Raw genomic sequence first — 27042 nt, 5'->3', positions numbered from 1 at the left:
GCATTTGTCAGGAAGTTTCTCTTCTCACCTATGTCTAGCTTCCTTTTTGATAGTAAAATGAGACAAATTAATGCTTCATTTTCAGCCATACTGATTGCCAGAGTAGTCAGCAAGATGGTGAGCACTTGAGAAAGGCCAGCATCGACTTGGGGCTGGTTTGTCCAGAAGGAGGAGAAACAATAGCCCTGGAGCCCAATCTTAGAGTTCAGTGGAGCAAACCATTCTTCCCTGAGCCCAATTCCAATTTCTGAATTATAAATGAACAGAATGTTCATGTGCATTTAGGCTTAGAAAGCAGAAGTCTTGGGTTTGGGTTCTATCTCTATATTCACTTAACCATGTACTTGGACAGATCATGACCCCTGAGATTGTCTGCTCATCTTTAGAACAGGTGCTGAAAATACCCACCTCCAGGTTTGTGGGGCTTAGGTGACGTCATGGATGTGAACCATCTTGTTGCTGTAAAGTGTAAAACAAATATGAAGAGTGCTTACTGCTGATTAGGACATATAGATGCAAAACACTAATACATATGATTTCACTTATCTGTGGAATCTAAAGAAAAACAACTGAACGAACAAACCACAACAACAGCAAAACAGACTCGCAAATGCTGAGAGCAAATGAGTGGTTGCCAAAGCAGTGGGGGTGGGAGATGAGTGACATAGGTAGAGGGGATTAGGAGGTACAGACTTCTAGTTATAAAATAAGTAAGTCACAAGGATGAAAAGTACAGCATAGGGAATATAATCAATAATATTGTAATAACTTTGTATGGTGACAGATGGTGACTACACTTCTGGTACAGAGCACTGTGTAATGTCCAACACCTGACACTAACGTAACACTACGTGTCAACTATATGTCAACAAAAACTTTTAAAAATAAAACAAAACCAAACACGAAGGCCTAGAATTGAACACTGTTATCTCTTCTTGGAAAGTTCTGAAGGTGAAATCAGGCAATCTACAAATAGACTATGAACATTCTATTGCACTGAACATTGTAAGAGTACTGAGCTTAAGACCCAAATGGCACGTGGGAAATGAACACGTTGGGGAAAAGGGGGGAAATGCTCCTTTTCACAGCATTAAAAACATTCTCATTTGCCCTTTGTCAGTGGAGAACAATCCCAGTTTGATGCCTGTTAGCATCACAGCTGTCCCTCCTGATTGAAAAGTGTCCTGGCACATGCCTGCGGCCGTGCACACTCACTAGTAGACTTGGTTCTTTCCAAGGCCGCTTTACTAATCTCAGCAAACGTCCATGTTTTCTCAGGTTTCCAACTGGAGATGAAAAAGCTACTATATTTTTCTCTCTTTTATACTTTGAACTGCTTATAGGATTCCAATATCACCCTTTTCTGTTCCTTTGCTCTAAATAAAGAACTCAAGATTTTATCAGGTGCTAATCTTCATGACTCTCTGGAGAGGCCTAAGATTTGGAAAATGAGGCATGAATGTTTAAGTCTTTAGCAGAGAGACTTATCCAAGGTCACCAAGTGAGTAAAAGGAAAAAAATGGAACTCGTAGTGATCTGGTCTGGTCCTAAAGATCCCCCCAGGGGAAGCATCGCTGCATAAACACTTGCATGGCCAGTGTTTGAAAGAGCAGATGTTTTATCAAGCCTACTGTACAACGAGGCCCACCCTTGCCTATCTGTTCCTATCTGCTTTTATTATGCTTTGGGGCTCTAGAATGATAAGACCTCCCATATGGTACTTGTATTAACATTAAATAATGGCCATTGTATTGTGTATACTATCACCATAGAAATATTTACTTAGTTGAACACAGACACCGGTCAAGCATAGTGATTGAAAACAAGCTAATCATAAAAACCATTCATGCTCACATCTATTTATAAAATCTGTTTCACTTGTGCCAGTTAAGTATAGGCTTTGTTCTAAACAAACACACGCAAACCTTCTGCACATCCAGAGACATGAAAGGCACCCGCCTCCCCCTCTTCAGAAAGTCTGGCCATGGGGTGTGGCCTGTGTGTGAAATATCAGGCATGCATTCTGGGGCTCAGCAAGGCTCCTCTGAGGCTGGAGCTGCTGACCCTTGCTTTCAGGGTTCCTTTGTTTTCTCCCTTCTCTTGGGTCTCTCAGGCCATCGGTTCTCAAATTTGGGTGTGCTCAAAAGCAGCTGGGGTGTCTGTAATAACTTCAGTTTGTCTAGTTCCATACTAGAGATCCTCTCTGAGTTGCAGAGGAGATGAGGGTGTAGGAAATGGATTTTTAGGAAACACTCAGATGGTTCGTATTCCCTGCTTGAGAAATGGCCCTCTGGACTGGGTTCTCCTGGGACTCCTTTCCTCCTGCCCACCCCCTCCCCTACCCACAGCACTTGCCATGGGCTGGAGTTGGCATTACTGAGTGATACCTTTCCATGCCCTTGAATTTTATTTCAATCGGTACCAGCGATTTCCATAAATATATATTCCTTCAGTTGTGTACACCAAAACACGTGAGAACCTGGGTTTTGGAGTCAAGCAGTTTGAAATTGTCTCTGCAACTTACTAATCATATGGCCTTGTGCAAACTACAAAACCTCTCCAGGCCCCTCCACCATTTTTAATCCATAAAATTATAGGTTTACAGACACCTGGGTGGCTCAGTCAGTTAAGCAACTGCCTTTGGCTCAGGTCATGATCCCAGGGTCCTGGGATTGAGCCTGGTGTCGGGTTCCCTGCTCAGCAGGGAGTCTGCTTCTCCCTCTCCCACTGGCCTCTGCCCATACTCTCTTTCTTTTTCTCTCTCAAGTAAATAAATAATCTTAAAAATAAAAATACAATGGTAATAATAATAGCACCTGCTTCACTGAGTGGATGTGAGGACGATGGTCATAATGCATGTGGAAATTAGTGCCTGGCACACAGTCTGTGCTGTTAGCATCTCTGTTTCAGAAATAAAGTTGAATCGAGCTGTCCTTTTGGATCAAAGTGTTTAGGAAAATGCCACCTGAGGGAATGTGGTATAGTGCAAAGGACAGAGAAGACCTGTGTTGATTCCTGGCACTGCTACCAAAGGCTTGAGTGACCTTGGGCTGGTCCTTCTTCTCTGGAAGAATCTATAAAATGTTATCTGTGAAATTATAGGTCTAGAGCAGTGATTTGCGAGCATCATGAGCAGGGAATTCCTTGTGAATATCAATAAAATAGTAAAATACCTGTTTGTGGGGCAGCCTGGGTGGTTCAGTGGCTTAGCGCCACCTTCGGGCCGGGGCGGGATCCTGGAGACCTGGGATCGAGTCCCACGTCGGGCTCCCTGCGTGGAGCCTGCTTCTCCCTCTGCCTGTGTCTCTGCCTCTCTCTCTCTGTGTCTCTCATGAATAAATAAATAAAATCTTAAAAAAAAATACCTGTTTGTGTTTATATGCACAGCATTCATAGACCTACAGTGACAAAGCTTTCTGCATATTTTCTTAATTTAAAAAATGGATTTATATTAGTTAACCTCAGCTCATTTACATGTGTTTGGGGAATAGTCCTGCTTCTTTTGTATGAGAGATATTATGGCCTTGCTCCACATGGACTCACTCAAAGTCAAACCCCCTCCTATGGCTTCATTCCAAGTGGCACCAGCCCACGTGGACACAGTCAACCTGGCACCAACTCACATGGGCTGAGTCAAAGTGGCACCCACTCAAATAAACTCTGTCCAAGTGTCACCAGCCCACAAGGCCTTGGTCCAAATGGCTCCCACTCATGCAGCCTTGGGTTGCCTGGCTTGGTTCTCACAGTACCCTCTTGCTCCCTCTCAGACAACAGACAGTGTTTGGCAAGTCATGTAATAATACTGGGGTCCCAGTAGTCACAGTCTGTCAGAATGGGAGCCACTGGTCCAGATGGCTGTGTGTGTTTTGTTCACTTGTTTGTTGGTGTGTGTGTGTGTGTGGTTTTTTTTTTGTTTGTTTGTTTGTTTGTTTTTGTTTTTGTTTTTTATAAATTCCATTCGGTAAGAAGGTAGATCTGGAAGCTGCTCTGGATAAGCAGGGGTTGGGGTCTATTTAAGAGCTCCTCTTTCTCTCCCCCAACTCTTAATCTTCAGCCGGAAAGGATTTGCAAGGCAGCTCTGTTTACTCAGTAAATAGTTGCTGAGCACCTACTGCAGCAGGACTGTTCTAGATGCTTGGGGTATGTCAGGGAACAAAATTTCATGCCTTGCTGGGGAATGCATGCCTCTGAGGTCACAGTTTGGAGATCACTGGGTCTCTCAGTGATGACCTTAGTCTCTTGGGTTAGGATCCCTGGGAAGACCCAGGATAAAAAAGGGGAAGCTTGCTTTCGTCCACCTGTTTTTCTCCTTTACCTCCTCTCACCCCTTTCCAGTTGCTTCGTTCTGTACCCTGCACATTTTTACAGAGCCAGCAGCTGAGTTTGTGACTGTGGACAAGCCAGAGTTTAGTTTCCTCATTTGCAAGAAGAGGGGCTGGGACTCTAGAGCTCCAGTCCTCTTCCAGCTCTGTAATTGAGTCTAATTAACTCAACAGAAATAACACCACCCCATTTAGCCCAACTGTCTCCTCATCCTCCTCCCATATACGCAAATAAACACTTGGTGGTGTCTTAGAAACAAGCCAAGCAATGTTAGCATAACTTTGAAGCTATGTTGGTTAGCAGAGTTCAGTACGACTTCTCTCTTTAGATGCCAATCTTTCAGCAGACACTCAAGAACCTTTCTTTCCTTAGGCCTGGCCAAGGATCCATGGAGAGTGACAACTATGGAGGCCAAGGGAATAGCATCAGGAACTACTGGGATGCTTGGGTCTTTGATGCAGAGCGAACAGAGACAAAAAGTCCTCCCCAACCCGCAGCCCCCATGACGCTGTCTTTTACTAGTTTTGCTCATGTGGCATTCAAATGCGAGTGGGAACTGTGTTCCCGGCACATGGTAGACGCTCAAGGAATATTTGTTGGGTGAGTGAGTAGACTCTTATCTAGTCCTTTTTTCACATGGTTGTACCCACCCTTTACCAGCTGGCTCTGCTTTGGGAAGGAATACACACTATGTTGGGTAGAGTAACCTGCAAAAGAAGTTGAGAATAGACTAAAGTCAACCATGTCTCTGCGCCACATTGTACCATGTTCTTCTTCCTTTTTGCTGGTATTCGTACACTTACCCGCCTTCAACATCTGACAAAGCAGCCAAGGCCTTTCTGTTGTAGATGATCCTCTAAGGGAAAGAAATCTTCAGCAAGGACTTTGTGGAAAGTCAGCAGGAGAAGAGAAGTTCCAAAATGGTGGTAATATGCCTAATCCACCCTGCTGTGGCAAGTGGGAAGTTTGGGGGGACCACAGGCCAGCCTCCTACACTTGATGTTCACCTGCCACCAGGATTCAGCATCTGGGCAGCTTCCACCCCTCCTCTACCTGGCACTTCCAAGGGAGCCTTTCTTAAATGATCCTGTCTGGAAGAGGAATCTGATATATAAACCCATGGAGCAGGCCTTAGTGAATGCAAAGTGGTTACATTAAGGATTGGGGTTCTGTTTATTGACAGGGTCATGGCCTCTCCTGGTTATGACCCCCGAGGGACCCCCGGCATGGAAACGGGATTTGTAACGTAACACTAACAATAACACACTAGAGACAGCCGTGACAGGGCCCGTTTCTCCTACATGCTGCAGCTGGCTCCCCAGGATGAAGACAGAACAGGGAGCAGACAGGGCAAGCAAGGGGGCAGGAGACAAAGGGGCAGGCGTGGAGTCCGTGTGCCTGGAGGTCCCCAGCCGGAGGCCAGCAGGGGCTTCCATGATCCCTGCAGTTGGAGGTTTCGCCCAGCTCCTGACACCTGTATCACTCAGACCTCTCTGGATGGTGCTGTTGGCTCTGGATGCCCACTCCCTCTCAGCCAGCTCCCGGCCTCAACACGGAACCCTCTCCACAGACCACCCCCCCCCCGCCCCCAGCAAGCAAACCTGCTCTCAATCCACTACACCACGACTCCCTATCCTTTCTGAACATGTATTATTTTCTCTCAGGCCCTGGAGAGGCAATAAGGCGGAACACAAAAAAAGGAAGAATGGGGACCTTCGAAATCCCAGGGATTTTTTCAGTCCATGGAGAAGTGGGGAGAAAACTGGAAGAGGAATTCTTGCTTCTTGGGGCAGGGTTTGGGGGCCTGCAAATCCTTTCTGGTGAGGCAAAAGGGGTCCCTGAAATTGAATCATATCGGTAACCCTCCCCTCTAGTGTTTCATCGTTGGTTTCTTTTCTGGTCTGCATGACAGGAGAAATCCCTGTGACCTGTAGGGCCGGACACAGGACAATTTCCTGGTTGGCCACTGAGTGGAGGGTTTAGAAGAATAGCCATCATCTCTGCTCTTTTTCCCATCAGATCTGTACTTCAGCCCTCACCCATCCAACAGGCAAGAAGCACCGGTGAGTGGACATTCTAGAATAACCTGGCATTCATTCAGTGGTGGTTTCCAGAGGAAATAGTTGGGAGCCTTTTTGTCCATCGTGCACTCTGGGAGTGTCGATTTCCTTGAACTGAGGCGTCATGAACAAGAACAGCCTCGGCAGCAGCCCCTCAGTGGTCTCCCCACTGAGGCCTTCCCTTCCTGAAATCCTCCAGTATCTCAAGTTTCCAAGAGTTTTCCTTTCTGATGCCTGCATTTAACCAAGCCTGGTGTCCCAGAGGTCCCCCCCGCCCCCACCGGGGGCTAGCTCTTCTTTGACCACATGGTGTTGTCTGCTTAGTGGAGAAGCCAACCAACTCAATGCTGTGTGTGAAGAATTTTTAAAACCCCCCAGAGAATGTCGCCTTGAACTTGCATACTACACACTTAGCATCACATTCACATGATGAGGTGGTAATGATGGCCTGACCATTTGTCACTAGGAGCGGGGCACACCCAGGCTTCACAGACAAAGTGAGGGATCTTCCTGTGTCGCTCTTTTGCCATCTCACTGGCTTCCCATACTTGATGATCAGAATTTAAACTGAGTAAGTTTTCTCCTGGCCTTTTGGTTACTATGTGGAGATTTAGACCAGGGTACTATATTTTATGTCTCTGGTCAGCTCAATTTCTAGATGAGGAAGAGGTGGTCGATGACTGAATGTGACTTTAAATTCTTCCAAATGGGGGGATCCCTGGGTGGTTCAGTGGTTTAGCGCTGCCTTTGGCTCAGGGCGTGATCCTGGAGCCCTGGGATTGAGTCCCACATTGGGCTCCCTGCATGGGGCCTGCTTCTCCCTCTGCCTGTGTCTCTGCCTCTCTCTCTCTCTCTCTCTCTCTCTCTCTCTCTATCTCTCATGAATAAATAAATAAAATCTTTAAATAAATAAATAAATAAATAAATAAACAAATAAATTCTTCCAAATGGATGTCTCAGTATGCAACAAACTCCCCCCTTACTCTTGAACACTTCCTAGTCCCCCATAGCTCACAGATGTGTTTTCTGTCTGTGTGTATTTGACCCATATAAAGTATCATCTTGGGCAGCCCCGGTGGCTCAGCGGTTTAGTGCTGCCATCAGCCCAGGGTGTGGTCCGGGAGACCAGGGATCGAGTCCCACATCGGGCTCCCTGCATGGAACCTGCTTCTCCCTCTGCCTGTGTCTCTGCCTCTCTCTTTCTCTCTGTGCGTCTCTCTCTCATGAATAAATAAATAAAATCTTTAAAGAAAAAAGTATCGTCTTGCATCCTACTTTGCACTCTTGTATCTTATCATTGTTCATTAGTTCATGGCCATTTCTTATTTCCCTCAAACAATGGTACAGCCCCTGAGGGCAGAGGCTTTAGGAATGCTGGCACCGTGTTCCCCAGGTTGGGCCATTCATGCTTCTTCTCAGCACGTGCGTCATGGCCACATGGGAATATCATTGTGGCTTGAAATTCAGTGTTTGTTCAGAGCCAGGCATTCTCATAAAGGCAGCCAAAGAAGAGCGTCCTGGATCACTTACAAGTAATTTAGATATTATTTTCCTAATCTTTGCATGAAAACTCCATGATGTCTGTCTCATACTTGGGTCCATTTTTTTTTTTTGTCCCCTCTCTCTCAACTCTTTCTGTCTGTCCCTTACCCTTTTCTCCCCCTTCCCTCTCTGTTTTACAAAAGTAGAGACAAAAGTTACCGGAAGTCTCAATTGTCAGACTTCAAAGTCTTTGCTAAACATTTGACATTTGATGGTGTGTCCCCCTCCCTTCCTCCTCACCCCCATCTCGCTTGCATGGGCACAAGTCTCAGAGAGATAACCATATCAGGCAGATTAAATGAAGCTTGTTTCCTTCTAAATTTGCGTCCTCCCACACAGCGTGGCTCTGTGCCCTGGGGTTGGTAGTGCACCTCGGTGCACCAAGACCTCTATTGACTTTCAGGTGGAGGCAGTGGGCTAGAAATGGTAGAAGAAGCTGGATTCTCCAGACAGAAATCATGGACCTTTTGCATCAGAAAGATCCTAACAGAAAGTCTTGTCTAACATTCCCGTTTTCTGGATGAGGAAACCATGGCCTGGAGAGCTCAACAAACTGTCTCAAATCAGAATTAGATAACCAATACATAGCGCAGCCACTAGAAGCCAGAAGTCCCCTAATATCCAGTCTGCTGTTCTTTCTACATCCACATAAAGGCTGAGAAACTACAAACTTCAGCAATAACACTGAAAGTTCAGGGTGGGCTTCTCCAGTATCCAAGTAGACAAAACTGTCCCATGAGTTCATCAGGGTGACACAGAGAATTTATCCTCTGGCAACCTACCCTGGAAGACACCTAGAATAGCTGCTTCCTACGTGGCTCGGGGTCTGCCAAAGGGGGAAGTGGCTGGTTCTCTCTCTGTAGAGGGCGTGTGCATGCCAGATTCTCCCACGTGTTGTGTGGTGTTGCCCAGGACATGAGTGACACCTACAGCCTGCTTCCAACCCACTGGAGATGGGTTGGGTTTAATGCTGAGGCATCATGACAATCCCAACCAGGAGAGGGAAGCTGGAGGCACCGGAAATAGGGCTGGGGTCCTAAGGCAGAAGAGTACACAGCTCCCTACTGGGAAGTGCACAGTGTTGTCTCAAATGCCCTTCAGGAGGACAGAGATTCCACTTCTGGAATCTTTTACTTTAGTTCTATAGGGGATTTTAGAATGGACTCTATAGAGAAATAAGAATGACTCCAACAATGGCAACTCCTTACTAGAAATTGGAAGATTAGATAGGGGTAATAGTTGGAGGAGGGAAATGGAGAGACACCCACCCCCCTAAATCTTGGCTGTCTCCATTCTCTTCCTTCTAGCAGGTTTGTGAGCATACACATGCACGCGCACACACACACACACACACACACACACACACACACACCTGTTTCCCCTCGTGCTGCCTGGAAGACAACCAGAGGTTGGCAAGCCCTCATTCATCTGCCACCAACTGGCTGAAGTAAATCTGTCATGCAGAGCTGCATGTTCCCTGTCACCTGTGTGGGCACCTAAAGAGCATTAGCTCAGTGGGGATGTCCATAGCTTCCAGCCAGCCTTCTGCTTTTATAAGGTTTGGTGAATCTCGCCCACCAGAGGCCTCATGGGCACCTGTAGCTCTCACATGTAAATTAGTTTTGTGCTTTTTAAAAGTCTGTTCATGTCCCATACTCCCAGCTTCCAGGGACCTTCTGAGGTAGGAGAACCTCCCACTTGATCACCACTCTGCCTGTGTGCTTCCCAGTCAGAGAGGACAATTTTTCAGAAAACTATTTTTAGAAATAGTAACCTCAGAATAAACACAGCACACCAGATGCTGGTGTTTTTCTGGGGCAACTGAGCTGAGGATCATTTGTTTAAAGAGAAAGGTAAAACAGTCAACATTGCAAGGGCGATGCTTTGCAGACTGCTGGGTTTTACTCCCTCTAGTGGCAAGATTTTAGAACACATGACTCCCCCTTGACCCAGACTATTAAGACTTCAATGTGGGCAGAAGTTTTACGTGAACTTGATTTTATATATAGGCTTCTAGTTTGAAGAGTAAGGACAGATTGAGCCCTAATTTGATGGGTACAAAATGTGTTAAACATATCAGGGCAATCTGCCTATTTTCCTTATTTCTGGAAGGATTGATTGCTAAATAAAACTATATGCTGAAAATGAGGTTTTAGTAATACTGCTGGGTACTTCTGTTTAAACAAAATCTATTCCTTAAGCAGAATATGCATATAATAGAGGAAACTGATAAGGTAAATTGCATAGCATACACCTCTTTCCTAAGTGCAGGCCAGTGGTTCTGCTAGCTCCATAAAGTACAGGATAAAAAAGAACAAGTTAGAGGTGGGGATTGTCAGCCCAATATTGTGACAAGAACACAACAAAACAATAACAGAAAAACTCTCTGACTGTAAGATTTAAGAGGCTAGAGACAACTTACCTAAAGTCACCAAGGTTTTCCTTTTCAGGAAGCTTTAATTATATTTCTTACAATCATTTATTTTTTCTTGTTAAACTTGGTTCCAGCCTGCAAAAAGACAACAGAAGAAACTAAATGAGTTTTATAGACCTCAGGTCTAAGATTCAACAGTGCAGTGCTGTACGAGTTTTCTGGCTCAGAGAAAGCTGAGAGTGGAAAGGTCTTCGCTGGCCTGAAGCCCTTAGTCCTCAAATCAGAGCTGCTCCTCAGTGTGGAAAGAGCAGATGGACAGTTCTCTAGTTACATTATAAATGACTGGGTTTCTCCTACAACTTGGCTATGGCTTACTAGTATCTGGGTGACAGAGTAAAACCAACATGACTGTGGCTGACAGGAGGGAAAACATGTGCAGTAATTGATCAGTCAAATCATGTTCATATCTCAGCCCATTTTGAGTCACTTTTTGTAAATTATGGAACTGTATTCATTCATGCAACAGAAAGCATTCCATTCACAAACAGTTCAGCTGAGCTGACAATTGATTCATTATGAGTTCTTTGCTGAAAGGCGCACTAGTTTTCCAGAATAACAGCCTCTTCTTTGACTGTCTTTTTCTCTCTATTCATGTTCACCATTTTTGCATATTTTTACTCATAAACTTATCTAACTTTTAGCAGCTACTGGTAGAGAAACCTGCAAATCCATTCCCCCATGGCCAGCAAGTTCCAAACGATGCATTTCTCCTCTGAAATGGATTGTCACAAAGAGAATGTTGGTGTCTGCTCTCCTACACACACTGCTGAGCTTCCCTTTGTTGCCGTAGAAACGAAGAGATACACACCGTTTGACACTGGGAATCATCATCAGTTGAGAACTACTGACCTTAGAAGAGGTGTTGAGATTGGGAGAGATTTCTTTTTCTTTTTTTCTTTTTTATCATTCATTGTTTTTTCCCCATTTATATTTTTCAAGAACTAATTCTAGAAGACTTTTGCTATGGGGTAGCTTTTAAGGATCAGTAATGAACAAAAATCAAATTCCTGTCTTCAAGTAACTTATATTCTAGTACATGTGTGGGAAGGAGACAGAGTAAACACAAAGAATATACACCACAAGGTTCCTGATAGTGATAAACATCATGAAGGAAATAAAACAAGGTGGTGAGCAAGAGAGTGGCTAGATCAGGTTTGACAAGGGAGTGTGAGGCCCCTGGAGAGTCCTGAAAGCTGGATCTTGTGTTTAGCTCCATCATGAATCTAAGCAGATGAGAGAAATTGCCATGGTGGTGGTGCTCTGAGGAGGTGTTGAAAAGGAGAATGACTCTATCCAGGCCCTGTTTCCTGTGACAGTGGTCTCTGCGTAGAATATAGGGAAAGGAGAAAGACCACAGGAACCAATAAATTCATTTGGAGATTGTTGCAATTATCAAGAAAATAGATAATAGAAACCTGAGGTTGGTGGTGGCAGTGGGAATGGGAAGGACGGACTGCAAATGAGGAATTCAGAGAAGAATTTATTTGATTTGGGGTTTAACAGATGATAAAAAAATAAAACCTTGTATGATTTTTCCACGTGCAGATGTTGAAACAAATTAAACACTACTATTAACTCAACTCTATGAAAACAGGATTGCTTTAACACATGAAAAGGTAGAGAAAACATGGTTTCAGAATGAAGGGCAGGCAATCTTTTAGATTGATACACTTTAATTTTGTATATTACTAACTAGACTGTCTTATTTTTCTCATTGCATCACAGACCAGGTCTAATATGGTTCTAAGACCAGTATTTTGTAAACTGTGGGTTTCAGGCTTACCTGAACATGTGATGGGCTATGAGACTGGAAGAAAAAAAAAAGTGATGTAGAAGATCACTCCAAAATTTTGTACTTGGATGAACAAATATTTGAGGGAGTCATTAATAAGAATTAGGAAGAAGAGGAGGTAGGTTTGGATCAAGAGTAATAAGTCTGGATTGAAAGCTGATACTAAGATGTTGGAGGTGCCTCCCTGAGAAAAGGTTTAGTGAATAGTTGTAGCCATAGTATTGAGATGAAGGTTAAGAGTTAGGGCCACAAAAATAGATTTTTGTAATCGTTCAAATGAAAATAATTGAAGTCATTGGGGTGGGCACAATCTCTAAGGGAAAAATGAAGAAGAGGAGGGGACTAAACCCAGACCATTGGAGAAAATCACCAGGCAGACATTAGCCACAGCTCAAAGGACACTGGAACCCAAAGACTCGAGGGGATGAGGGAAGCAGAGAGCCAGATGACAAACAGTAAACTGGTTATAAGAAAATTGGGGTCCAGACTGTAGACATCACCTTTTTAAGTGTAAAAGGAAGGGCTGAACACATTTCATATGTGAGTAAGATAAAGGGAAGATACTTTTTTTTTTAGAATGGTGGATATCTGGACATATGTATAGGGAAGAGAAAATTCATGATACACGAGGAAAAAATTAAAAAATGGAAATGCCAAGAGAATCTTGGTGGGTATGTGGATAAATATATTCTGAAGGTAAAGGGGATCACCTTATTCCTTTGAGAAGGAAGATCTCATGGATGAAGATGCTGAGATATCAAAGCAACAATAAGAGTACAGTCACAGGGAAGAGAAAAGTGGGAAGTAAACCATAATGGATGATTTCATTCATGTGCTATAAGAGGTGAGGAAGGACTAGGGTTTCAAAGGATGAAAACAGTTTACTATAGCCCTGTGGAAATTTGGTAAGTACTTAACAAGTTAAGCTGAAAAAGCATAACCAAGAAGGACTGAGGGATCAACTGTCTTTAAATAGCTTGTGTTTATTATGGACCCAATCAGCACCGTGTTATAATTTCTTGGGCTATGCTGGGCTGTTGAGGGGGGAGACAAAGAGAAAGCAAGAGACAGAAATTAGCACTAGAAGCAAGCAAAATGTCAAAAGAATTTGAAGTGTCCTGAATTTTAGAGAGAGAAACACTGATAGGGCGACATCTGGCCAGAGGTGGGTGGAAGAACTAAGAAATTAGAGAGATGTTGAGGGCCAACAGGTCACAATAACGGGAAGCCAAGTTCAAGGGATTTCAGCAAAGAGCCTTGTGGTGCTTTAGTGTAGTCAGAAAGGAGGAGGCCTATCATTAAGATTAATTCCACAAAAATACTTTGCTCATCATCTATGTGCCTAACTGTTGTGGTTGACAAGACATGTGAGGTCCCTGCCTTTATGGGTTTATATTCTTCTAGTAGTGAAAGCAGAAGGCAGGACAGGACAGAAATTAAAACAAACAAAAAAATGGGGAAAACATCAGGTGGTGGTGACTGGTGATTGCAAGTGGCTGTGGTTGCCATACACTGGGTGGGAAAAGAAGGTCTCTGGGAAAGCCATTTAAGAAAAGATCTGAAGGATTAGATGGAGGTGGCCACGTGATAAGAGTTCACAGGACATGGTTATGTTTATGGAGTGGAGAACACAAGGAAGAGAGGCATCAAGGATAACTCCTAAATGTCCTAAATAAATACAATCTTTTAAAAAAAATAATTCTCTGCCGCATAAAGCTTAGCATGTCAAATGGGCCATCCTGAAAATAAAGATGTTCTAAGCATGAAGAGATCATAGTGAAGGCCAACGAGGGTTGTGAAGGTCGAAGAATATTAAGAGTAAAAAACTTCAGGTTGCAAATATGCTCCTTACTCAATATCCTTGAAGTTGTTATAGATGACAGCAGGATATCAGTTGAAAAAAAGAACTTGGAGAAGGAAGAGAAATTTCAAGGAATAACTGCGACTTTTCCTTTCTTTTTTCTTTTTTTAAGTTTTATTTATTTATTCATGAGAGACACAGAGACAGAGGCAGAGACCCAGGCAGAGGGAAAGGCAGGCTCCATGCAGGGAGCCCAACGTGGGACTCAATCTTGGGGACCCTAGGATCATGCCCCAGGCCAAAGGCAGGTGCTAAACTGCTGAGCCACCCAGGCATCCCTAACTGTGACTTTTCTTGATGACATCCTAAAAGGTAGTGGTTGGTGAGGAAAAGGATCTATAGATAGTTGATAAATAGATGATAGATAGATATAATATACGTGTATGTATACATGTATATATGTACGATATTTATATGTAAAGCAGTTGAAAATAGTAGTTGATGGAGACATAAATAACTCTACTTGATAATAATTACAATAAGATTTTAGCAATTGAGCAAAATGCTCATTAGCATAGAATGTATAAGAGAATAACTAAAATGTAGGCAGTGAGCAAACCTGTGATAGATGACAGCATTATTGTCTAATTAAATATAACCATCTTCTGAGTCAGAGTATTAAGAGATATAGCCAGGATACATTAGCAGTAGTCACAGTAGTAGCATTAAAGGATCTAAGAAGATCCAACGTTGCAATTCTTACAAGTTCAACCTAAGATTTCCTCCTTCCTGCATCTACTTGTGCGTGTGTGTGTTTGTGTGTGTGTTCTCAGCACGGTTTTTGGCTACTAGTTCCCTAAGTAAACATGTGAATCTAATGAAATTTGCTGAATTTCAAGCAGCCACACGTGTAGGAAAGCTGCCCAAGTTGGATATTTGTGGAATACTGATTTTCCATACATATCAACATTTGGTAATTATCATCAGAACTATTCATGCACATTTAAAAGTGGAAATAAAATTAAGAGAGATTCAACAGGGACCTCAGATGACCTATTGGGTAACACTTAGGAGTAATCAGTCCTTTCAATGAATGCATAGCCATTGAGCCCTGTGTGACTAGTCACTCTCCTTAGCTCACTTCTGGGAATATTCGTAAAAGAAACATCTGCTGTTTCTTCTTTAAAACCCCACACATAGGGTGGGATGGTACTTCTCTAACTAGTGAACTACAAGCGAATCATAATAAATATGTTTCAAAATTGACACTAAGTCTGTATCTGTCACCTTTCATAATTTTGTTAAGTTTCTCAAAACCTAATTCTTCATATTTTAAAAATCTCTTTCAAAGGCTTAGCATATAGGTTTTAAATAATACACACTGATCAAGAATATTAGTTATTGATTGCTGTGTGACAAATCCTAGCTCTGAAAACAATAAATACTTATTTTCTGTGGATTTATGTGAATCAGGAATCTGGAAAAGGCTTAGTTAGCCACATGGTTATGGCCCAGGGTCTATCTTAAGGCTAGAACCAAAGTGTTGGCAAGGGTGTAGATATCTCAAGGTTCAACCTAAGGAGGACCCTACTTCTAAGATTGCACACGTGGCTGTTGGCAGCCCCCACTTCCCTGTCACATGGGTCTCTCCACAGAGCTAACTCAACATGGTAGCTAGCTTCTCCCAAGGAGAAGTGATCCAAGAGAGATGGGAGAGAGAACCTAAGATAAAGACCAGAGTGTACTTATAACCTAATCATGGGAGTGACATCCCATCATTGCTACAGTATTCTATTCATTAAAAACAAATTAATGGCCCTACCTAACATTGAAGGAAAAGAGAATATGCAAGAGTGTGAATATCAATAAAGGACCACTGGAGACCATTTTACAGACTTCCAACCATATGTAATGAGTCATACTAGCTTTCTGTTCCAGATGGGGAGACTAATTCAGTTAGAATATTAATTTGTCCAAATCCTTGCCTCTCACAAAAGGAGTGAAAGTGATTGTAAAATTTGCAAAACATATCTGATAAGGGACTATTTTCTAAAATATTAAAACTCAACAATAAGAAAACTACTTAATTAAAAATTAGGACAGAGATTTTAACCAAAAAATTATACAGATGACAAACATATGAAAGGATGATCCACATCAATGTCATTAGGGAAATGCAAATGAAAAGAACAAGGAGTTACCACTGCCCACCTGTTAAAAAGGCCAAAGTCTTGGGGCAGCTTGGTGGCACAAACAATTAAGTGTATGATTCTTGGTTTCAGTTCAAGTTATGAGCTTAGTTAGGGTCATGAGACTGAGCCCCATGTCAGGCTCTGTGCTCAGCATGGAGTCTGCTTAGACTCTCTCTCCCCCTCTCTCTCTCTGTCCCTTCCTACCCTCTAAAAATAAATAGATCTTTAAAGAAAGATAGAAAGATAGGCCGAAGTCCAGAACACTAAATATATCAAATGCTGATTAAATTGTGGGACAATAGGAATTCTCAGGCTTGCTGGTAGGAATGCAAAATAGTAAAACTACTATGGAAGACAGTCGTCGGTATTTATTTATTTATTTATTTATTTATTTATTTAAATTTATTTTTACACAACAAAAATACTCTTACTATGTGATCTAGCTATCATGTTCCTTGGATTTACCCAAAGGAGTTGAAAACTTATGTCCACCCAAAAACCTAACTAGGAATATTTACAGCAGCTTTAATTACAATTGCCAAAACTTGAAAACAATCAAGGTGTCCTCCAGTGAGTGAATAAATTGGTATCTCCAGAAAATGTAACATTATTCAGCATTAGAAACAAATTAGTTACCAAACCATGAAAAGACATGTAGGAACCTTAAATGTATATTACTAAGTGAAAGAGGTTTACCTGAAAAGACCACACATGGGATGATCCCAACTGCATGACATCCTAGAGAAGGCAAAATTTTGGGAACACTATAAAGATCAGTGGTTGTTAGGGTCTGGGAGGGACGGAGGGAGGGAGGGCTGAATAGATGGAGCATAATGAATTTTTAGGGCAGTGAAAATATTCTTTATGATACTATAATGTCGGGTACCTGTCATTATACATTTTCCCAGACCCATAGAATGTACAACACTGAAAGTGAGCCCTATAGGAAACCATGAACTTTGGGTGATAATGATGTGTCAGTTCTAACAAATGCAGCACTCTGGTGGAGGATATTGATAATAAAGGAGGCTGTGCATGTGTAGGGACAGGAGGTAAGTGGGAAATTTTTGCACCTTCCTCTTAATTTTTCTGTGAAGCTAAAACTGCTCTAAAAAATTAAGTTTTTTCCTCAATTTCTTATTACTCAGCTATTAGAAATGACAAATACCCACCATTTGCTTCAACGTGGATGGAACTGGAGGGTATTATGCTGAGTGAAGTAAGTCAGTCGGAGAAGGACAAACATTATATGTTCTCATTCATTTGGGGAATATAAATAATAGTGAAAGGGAAAATAAGGGAAGGGAGAAGAAATGTGTGGGAAATATCAGAAAGGGAGACAGAACGTAAAGACTGCTAACTCTGGGAAACGAACTAGGGGTGGTAGAAGGGGAGGAGGGCGGGGGGTGGGAGTGAATGGGTGACGGGCACTGGGTGTTATTCTGTATGTTAGTAAATTGAACACCAATAAAAAAAAAAAAACACTGAAGCCTGAAAAAAAAAATTAAGTTTTTTAAAAAAGATATCCAAAGGGAAAACAAAATGCAAATATAGATTAGACTGAATCCAAAAGTTCATGTATTTCCCAGCACATCAAACTGCAATATAATAGTATTATATTGATGGTCACATGTAAAATTGTATTTAAACTGTTAAAATAACTCAATATGGTTATGAAAATAGCTTACAAGTCTGCCTCTCTAGATCCTTATTTATCCAAAAGCATTTGCCAAAGACCCACTCTATGTCATATACTTTTATGACTACTGTCAATCAAAAGTGTTAAAACAAAGTCTCTACCATTGAGGAATTTTTAAAAAAGATTCTATTTATTTATTTATAGTGTGTGTGTGTGTGTGTGTGTGTGTGTGTGTGTGTGAGTGGGGGGAGGACAAAGGGAGAGGGAGAGAGAGAATCTCAAGCAGATTCCTTGATGAGCACAGATCCTGACATGGGGCTAGACCTCATGAACCTGAGATAATGACCTTGAGATCATGACCTGAGCTGAAATCAAGAGTCAGATGCTGAGGTGCCTGGGTGGCTCAGTGGGTTAATTGCCTGCTTCTGGCTCAGGTCATGATCCCAGGGTACTGGGATCTCGTCTCCCTCTGACCCTCTCCTTGCTCATGATCTCTCTTTCTCTCAAATAAATAAATAAATAAATAAATAAATAAAATAAAATAAAATAAAAAAGGTAAGATGCTTAATCAACTGAACCATCCAAGTACCCCATCGAGTCATTTATAATTCAACAAGGAAAAAAAAAACAATGACCAGATAATAACAATACAAAATGATATATAGAACAGAACTATAGAACCCAGAAAAGAGATAGAATAACTGCCTTAAGTTGCACATGGGTATGACTTCTGAGATGGGGGAGGGTGTGCCTTAGTAAATAAATAAGAACCAAGGAGGAAGGGTAGAAGTAACTGATATTCCAAGTAGAGACAAAAGTATGCTGAAAAATATGTTCTCAGGATAGCTTAGTGGCTTAAAAGTGTGTGTGTGTGTTTTTTACATCCATTCCTTATTAGCTATGTAACTTTGGGAAAATTTTCAACTTCTGACTCAGTATCCTCATCTTTAAAATGGAGTATAAGAACAAAACCTGCCTCATGTTATTACCATAAAGATAAAAGAGAATACAAAGAGCTTAGATAAATGAGAATATAAAGAACTAGCACATATTAAACCCTCAAGAATGTTAGTTATCATCTGGAAGTGTATGACTTTTTGACACAATATTTTGGGGGATATGTTACTACAGAAAATTAATCTCTAATTGTGGAATTTCAAGTACCTTATCAGGATTTTTGCTAAGGATTTTAGACTCAGCAGATGTAGGAATCCCTCTGACTCTGTTCCAAAGCTATAGGACTTTAAGATATATTTTTAAAGTTTTGCATATATAACATATCCAGACTTAAAGACCAGAAATGGAAGCTTTTATGTCAGAAATGAAGAACAAATCCACTCTGATAGTGATGACAGGAAGCTGGTGCTACATAGCCAATGAGATAAACCAAACTGATTGCAAGCTACTAAGGGTTCAAGATTAAACACTGATAGGGAATGAGAGCTGAAGGTTATGAGGGTGAGGGAGGAAAAGAGCTGTTGGTCAGAGGGTCCAAATCTCCAGTTTGGTAAATAAATTCTGGGGAATTGAATGTACATTATAATGACTATAGTTAACAGATCTGCATTATATGTACATGAAATATGTCAAGAGAGTAGATCTTAAGTGTTTTCACACACACATAAAATTGTAATTATGTAAGGTGTTGAGTGGGTTAACTAACCTTATTGTGGTAATCTTTTCACCATAAAACATATATCAGATCATTACATTGTACACCTTAAATGTATACAATGTAAATATAATAGACTCTTATGTCAATTATATATAAATAAAGATGAGGGAAAACTATCCCATATGGATTCATCACCACCTGTGACTCTGCACAATTCTTATGGAAGATAGTATCCACAGAAGATAACACTTAGGTAAAAACTGTTAACACATACAAAGAAATCTAACATAGTTGAGTCTTGTTATTCACCATAGTTACATTTTATAAAGTCACCAGAAACACTGAATTAGTGAATACTGAATCATTGCCTTTAGGGGAAATGAAAGGGTTCCTGTAAGCCTCTGGTCACAACTCTTATGCCAACTGATCAAGTCATAACTTAGTTTTATGTATGTTTCTGTTTAAAGAAAATGTATTTAATATATATTGTTCTTTAAAATTGAGCTCATAGCCAACAGCACTATAACTCATACCTGATGAAGCTTTTCTAACAGATGTATTTCTCCTTAAGGCACATCATTGCCTTCTTGCACTTGGGAGTACTAGACAGCACTTCAGCACACACTCGAGGTGATTTTTTTTTTAATTTTTATTTATTTACGATAGTCACAGAGAGAGAGAGAGAGAGGCAGAGACATAGGCAGAGGGAGAAGCAGGCTCCATGCACCGGGAGCCCGATGTGGGATTCGATCCTGGGTCTCCAGAATCGCGCCCTGGGCCAAAGGCAGGCGTCAAACCGCTGCGCCACCCAGGGATCCCTCGAGGTGATTTTAAACAAAGAAGTCACTACCTAGAAAGACACACATAAAAGAAAAAGGCAAAAAAAAAAGTGGTACTAAATATACTATGAAAAGGACACATTTGTAATATGAGAGCCAAAACAAGACAAAGTGAGGCATCACTTTGTTCAACCTCAGCTGGAAACATCATATGCATGCCTAAAAATGACTGCAAAACTACCTCAATATTGATTTGGGGGTTGCAAATTAATTTTAGCAAATAGGTGAATTTATAAATACAGAATCTGCAATTAATTAGGACTGGCTGTACTTAAAAATACAGTCTACTAAAAAAAATACAGTCTACTGATCCATAAACAATAAACAGAATAATTTATACTTAAATACCTAGAGATAGAGATTTTATGATAGGCCTAAAACACTGGAAGAAATAGAATGCACAAGATAAATACATGATTATAAAAAGTTAATAAGCTGATATAGAAAAGAACCGCAAAAGATATAAAAGTTGAAAAATATGGGGCGCCTGGTTGGGTTAGTAAAGCATTTGCCTTTGGCTCTGATTATGATCTCAGCGTCCTGGGACGCACACTGGGCTCTCTGCTCAGTAAGGAGTCTGCTTCTCCCTCTCTCTTTGCCCCTCCTCCTCACTCATGATTTCTCTTTCTCTCAAGTAAATAAAATATATTTTTTAAAAGTTTTAAAAAGCTGAAAAATATTGTCATTGAAAATAGGTGGGTTGGGGGAATCCCTGGGTAGCGCAGCGGTTTGGCGCCTGCCTTTGGCCCAGGACGCGATCCTGGAGACCCGGGATCGAATCCCACGTCGGGCTCCCGGTGCATGGAGCCTGCTTCTCTCTCTGCCTGTGTCTCTGCCTCTCTCTCTCTCTCTCTCTCTCTGATGACTATCATAAATAAATAAAATTAAAAAAAAAAAAGAAAATAGGTGGGTTGGAAAAAGAGTAAAAAAATGATTACAAATGGCAAAAGAAGGAAAGTTGAAACCTAAACTTTAGGAAAATATCCAAATACTCATGAAAAAAGATATTAAAAATTAAATTGAAGTTAAGAAATATGTAACATAGAAAATCTATCAATATTTCAAAGAAGTTCCAGAAAGAGAATACAGAGATTGGGGAAGAGGCAATACTTGGAAAGATAAATGATGAAAATTTTCCAGAAATGAAGAAATCATAAGTACTAACATCTATAAAGTATATAAAAATAGAGATAAATTTTTTAAAAATTCCACCACACACATCATAATCAGATAGGAGAATATTAAATATAAAGAAAATATTAATATATATATTAATATAAAACAAATATTAAAAGTTACTATGAAAAAGCATAAATATTGCCTAAAAAGGGAAAACATAAAATTTCTCATAAAAAAACCTCTGGGTAATAGAAGAAAATGAAATATATTTAAGGTGTAAATAATTTTGAACAAAATACGATTCTATACCTAGCTAATCTAGCTTTTAAGAATGAGGGGGAACCTGGAATTGGTGGTATAATGGTAAGCATACTTGCCTCCTAAGATTAAGGAAATAATAAACACATTTTTTAGACGTCTAAGGACTCATAATGCTTCGATGAAAGAACTATTCAAAGTCATAGTTTAGCCAGAAGGAAATAAATCAAGAAGAGAAAAAATAGACTACATGGTGGATATAGAACAATGGTAATAGAATCATGGTCAACAAAAATATTGGCAAAACATATTAATGAACCCAAAATAATATTGACTCTAAAAAATAATGGTTTGTGTTTAAAATCAGAAAAAACTTGAAAATATTAGATTGAACATGATTTACAGGATGCAAAAAGAGGAAAGTAACTATATACCAAGGTCATTATCTTCTTCATGGGAGAAGTAACAATTTATTTTTGTTAGAAAAAGTCTAAGTTCAGATTGTTAAATCTTTAAAGATAAACTCCGATAGAATAGAAATGGAGCGCACATTTTCCAAATCAGCAGAAGAAAAAAAGAAACAAAGAAAATTATATTTAACTTCCAGTCAAGATGTACTATAATTTCATAATCTAAGTAGGCTCTTATGTTGCTAGCATCTAGCAATGATGGATAAAATTAAAATAACAAAAAAGAGGAAAATATATTAAACATTTTAAAATAGGGTCTAGAAATTAACAAGAATACAAACCAACTAATAGTGAGTGGGGCTGAGAGTTTGGCAGCTGTTCCACCTGAAAGCCTGGGGTGGGATAGGAAACATTTTTCATCATCTTTTTGAGCTGATTTTGCATATGAAGCATTATAACTGCTCCATATTTGTGGGTGCCAGAGCCTTGTTTATAATTTGACTTGAGATGCTTGAGCCAAACTTATGAAAGAACAATGAATAAAAGTAGCTCCATCTGCTGTTTTTGATTTAAGGATGAGTATGGCAGTCTCTATCTTTGAACCAGGCACAGAGCCAAGTTGTTTATTGCCTCACTGACTAGGTTAGAAATTTCATCAGTATCATAGTGCAACAGAGTGTATGAACCAATAATATAAGACCTATTTCTTCAGAGGGGTTTCAAGGGCCTGCATGGACCTAAGCCCCAAACTGCTAGGCAACAAGAATGTGATGGATGAAGGAAAATATAAAGCACATTGATTTTTCTTATTTTCAGGGGAGAATAAGAATAGGCATATCAAAAAATAAAACCTTGCTTAACAAAAATGTATGGCTATGTACATTAAAAATATAAGGGTAAGTTTTCACTTCCTGGTAAAATGGAGTGATTTGTAGCAAATTAATTTTTCTAATAAAGTACAACTAAAAAGCCATATTACCAAAAAAACAAAACAACGTTGCTTAAAGGTATCAGGTCACTGTGATGTAGCAAAGCTGAGAGGGAAGAAGATTCTAGAGAAGAGAGAACTGTATGGAAGTAGCTATTTTGTTCTGGGAATTATTTCCTGCTTCCGATGCAGATAAACTTATTGTTTATCTGAAATTCAAATTTCACCGTATGTCCTGAATTGTACTTGGCAAACCTAAGCTGGACTCGGGGGAGAGGTATTGTTGGGGACTGAGTAATCACCAGAGCTTTAGGCTCATGTAACAAAATGGAGAACTTAAGCCACCTGGTTCACTCCTTGGTATATTTGCTGAATTCTGAATCTGCATGGGGGTGGGAGGCTAAAGAGCTAAGTCAGCAATCTCTTAAAAGAAGAGAATTTTCCACCTTTACTAGTGAAGAGACAGAGACCAAGGTAAGAGACCTGGTGGAAAGACTAGCTCTCAGCTGAACCTTGGTGGGTTACACAGCAGGAGAAAGGTGAAATGAAGGTACACTGAGCCTTACCAAATTTAGCAAGTCTGAAATCACTCAATTCCTAGCTGAGCTGATCAGCCCGGCTCATATTTTATTTGCCTAGCATTCACAGAAAGGCTTAGGTGATCTGTATGGACTCTGTCTGCCTGTCAGAAAAAAAATACTCTCTTGGAAAGAGATAACACTATTCAGAGCAGTAGAAACAGATCCAAAGTGATTCAGACATTAGAGTCACCTGGCCAGGGCTATAAAATAACTATGATTAATATGTTAAAGAAGAATGGAGGATAAATAGAGAATTTCAGCAGAGGATTTACTTGAATCTATGAGTAAGAATCAGGTGGAAATTCTAGAACTGAAATATATAATAACCAAAATTAACAATACAGTACATGGGTTTAATAGAAAACTAGACAGGAAAGCACGGGATCTGGGAACCAGCAGACGGAGCAGCAGAAAGTATATAGTTTGAATGCCAGCCAGAAGGTAGGATGGGAAATAAAGAAAGCATAAGAGATATGAGGTGTATACTAAGGAGGATTGGGATACCCACAGTCAGAATCCCAGAGGGACAGGCAGGGAGAATGAGAGACAGAAATATATTTGAAGAAACCTCAGCAGAGCAGTTTCAAAGACTAACAAAGTACGTCAAAGCACAGATTCAAAAACATTTAGCAAACTCTATTCATAATTTTTTTAGGTACATGATATTAAAATTTCTCTAAAATAAAGCCAAGAGAAAAATTTAAAAGCCAAGAGTACAAATACATACTTTACTTTCAAAAGAACCAAAGTAAGAATAATGACTAGCATGTCCCAAGAAAGATAAAACCCAAGAGACAATAGGTGATATCTTCAAGATACCAAAAGAGAAAAAAAAAATGTTTCCTGTTCTAGAATTCTCTATTTGGTAAAAAATATACTTTAAAAACGGAGATGAATAAAATCCTTCTCAGGCACACAGATACAATAAATCAAAAAGCTTCTTCTTAGGCAAAAATTCAAATGTCTCAACTTGAAGCAGAAGTCACAACATACAAACCTAAAAAGATTATGCAGATGAAAACAATGGAGTATCAGAAATAAGTCTATGGATAAATGAGTTGGGAGGTTTTAATAGGACCCTGGCCCTGAGTCAGATCCAAGAACTTCAGTATAATCCAGGAAATGGGAGGAAAACCCAAAAAGAATGCAGGTTGATTTTTCACCCACCAAGTGAGATAGAGCTTCAGAGTTATCATAGTATAATTTGTATAAAATAGCCCCCTTACTCTCAAAATGGCTTCAAGGGTTTTTCCCATATTGGACATCATAATATGTTCATTAGTTTATTCTTGTTCAACTGATGTTAGATTCAGACAACAAAAAAAAAAAACTGCATTTGTTTTTCACCAAAAAAAGTACTATTGGCCACAGAGTTTTTACCAAAGAGAACCTCCGGAGCCCAGATCTCATTGTCCCGAAGCCAATATTTTTGGCATTATGTTCTTTAAAAGTGATTTACTTATTTAAAATGGATGATTTGTCTCTAATAAACCCATATTTTCCAGGTTATCATAGTCCTTTTAAATCCTAAATGTGTGCCATTTGCTATATTAGTTATTCCTCTGAACTGTGTGTGATGCGCTGTGTTCATACCTTCTGTTTTCTGAGTAAGTGGTAACATTGTTGGAGAATTCAAGGTCATGGACCAAGCTCTCTGACAAACCATGTATTATTCACGAACACTTACTATGTATGTGATCTCCTACTGTTTCACCAATAATCCTTCCCTGAAAAGAAAGTCATTTTTTCCTGAAAAGGGCCTTTCCATATCTGAATTTAGTTCCCTTAGAGTTGTTTCATCCATAGCTCTCTGCTGTCTTAAAACTTGTGATTTTTTTAATTCAATTTTTTTTTCCCATAATGGACACTTTGGGAATGATGGTTTGGTGTTGTCTTCTACAGTCTTGCTGAATGTAGCACTACCATGTATGTATGAATTTTTCTCATTGGTTTAGCAACATTTTTAAATGCTAGTGATATCTAATGTGTGTGAGGATACAGAGAAAGGGCAAGTTGATATACATATCAACTTGGTGAGAGTACAAATCAATAAAACATTTTAAGAAGGCAACTTGGATTATCTTTCAGAATTTAAAATATGCTTACTCTTTACCCGAAAACTCCACTTCAAGGAATTTATCCCATGCATATGTAGCGTATGTACACAAAGAGTGATATAAAGGATGGGGAGCCTGGGTCGCTCAGTCGGTGAAGCATCTGCCTTCAGCTCAGGTCATGATCCTGGGTCCTGGGATGGGGCTCCCTGCTCAGTGGGGAGCCTGCTTCTCCCTCTCCTGCTGCCCCGTCCCCTGCTCGTGTTCTCTCTCTCTCAAATAAATAAAATATTTTTAAAAAAAGTTTTACAAAGGTATTTTCACGACCAAATCAGGAAACAACCTTGAATTGAGGAAGCTTAGACAAATTGCAAGTCTTTCATACCCTGTGACCACTGAAAAATCTGAGATGGGTGAAGAGACTGAAGACATAATCAAATGAACAGAGCAAGTCTTAGAAATATGTTTGATTCTATTCATGTAAATATAAAATTTTAATATATTTGTGCGTGTGTGTGTGTGTGGTTGTGCGGGTGTGGGTGTGTGGAGAATAATTGAAGTGTTAGAGCATTCGAATTAGACTTGTAAAATCACTATGTTGTGCACCTGAACCTAATGTCACATTGGGTATCAGCTATGCTCAAATAAAATATATATGTATCTATAAATGTATATACGTATTTTTAAGAACATAAGGTTGAACTGTGTGATTTTAAAGATTTTTTTTTTTGTATTTTTATTTATTCGAGAGAGTGAGTGAGAGTGAGAGGGTGTAGGCAAGCAGGGGGAGGGGCAGAGGGAGAGGGAGAAGCAGGCTTCCTGCTGAGCAGGGAGCCCCATGTGGGGCTGAATCCAAGGACCCTGGGGTCATGACCCAAGCCAAAGTCAGACTCTCAACTGCCTGAGCCACCCGGGCACCCCTGTATATAAATTAATACTAAAAAAAAGAAATAATCACACAGACTTGTTAGTGATACTTACCTATCAGGATTGGAATGGTTCAGAGAAGACTTCTTTTTAATTCTATACTCATATCTTGAAACTTTTCAATAAGAGTTTCTTATTTAACAATTGAGTAATGTTATGTATATGAAAAAGAGAAAAATCAGCAAAATAGAGTAATATAACAATTTTCAAGAGAAAAGTTTTAATTTTTGGAAATAACTGAGGAAATACCAAAGAAACCAACTGATTTAATTGCTTAGATGTTAAAACCTATGAAAATAGCTCAAAGGAAAGGCAAAAAACTATATTTGAGACAAATATGAAAAATCATTATAACATAATATATTGTAAAATATAAAACACAAACTGAAAAAGAAACTTTAAGACTCCCATAATGTACAAAATTTATAAAGGCATATTTAAAAAGTTTAAAATTGGACAATGTTAGCCTCCATAACACCACTTATATACACATAAGACCTCTGAATTCTATTGTATATGTATTAAAAT

This window comes from Canis lupus, chromosome 3 (assembly GCF_048164855.1).
Source record: "Canis lupus baileyi chromosome 3, mCanLup2.hap1, whole genome shotgun sequence".
In the NCBI taxonomy this organism is placed as follows: Eukaryota; Metazoa; Chordata; class Mammalia; order Carnivora; family Canidae; genus Canis; species Canis lupus.
Note: the sequence above shows the minus strand (reverse complement) of the source record.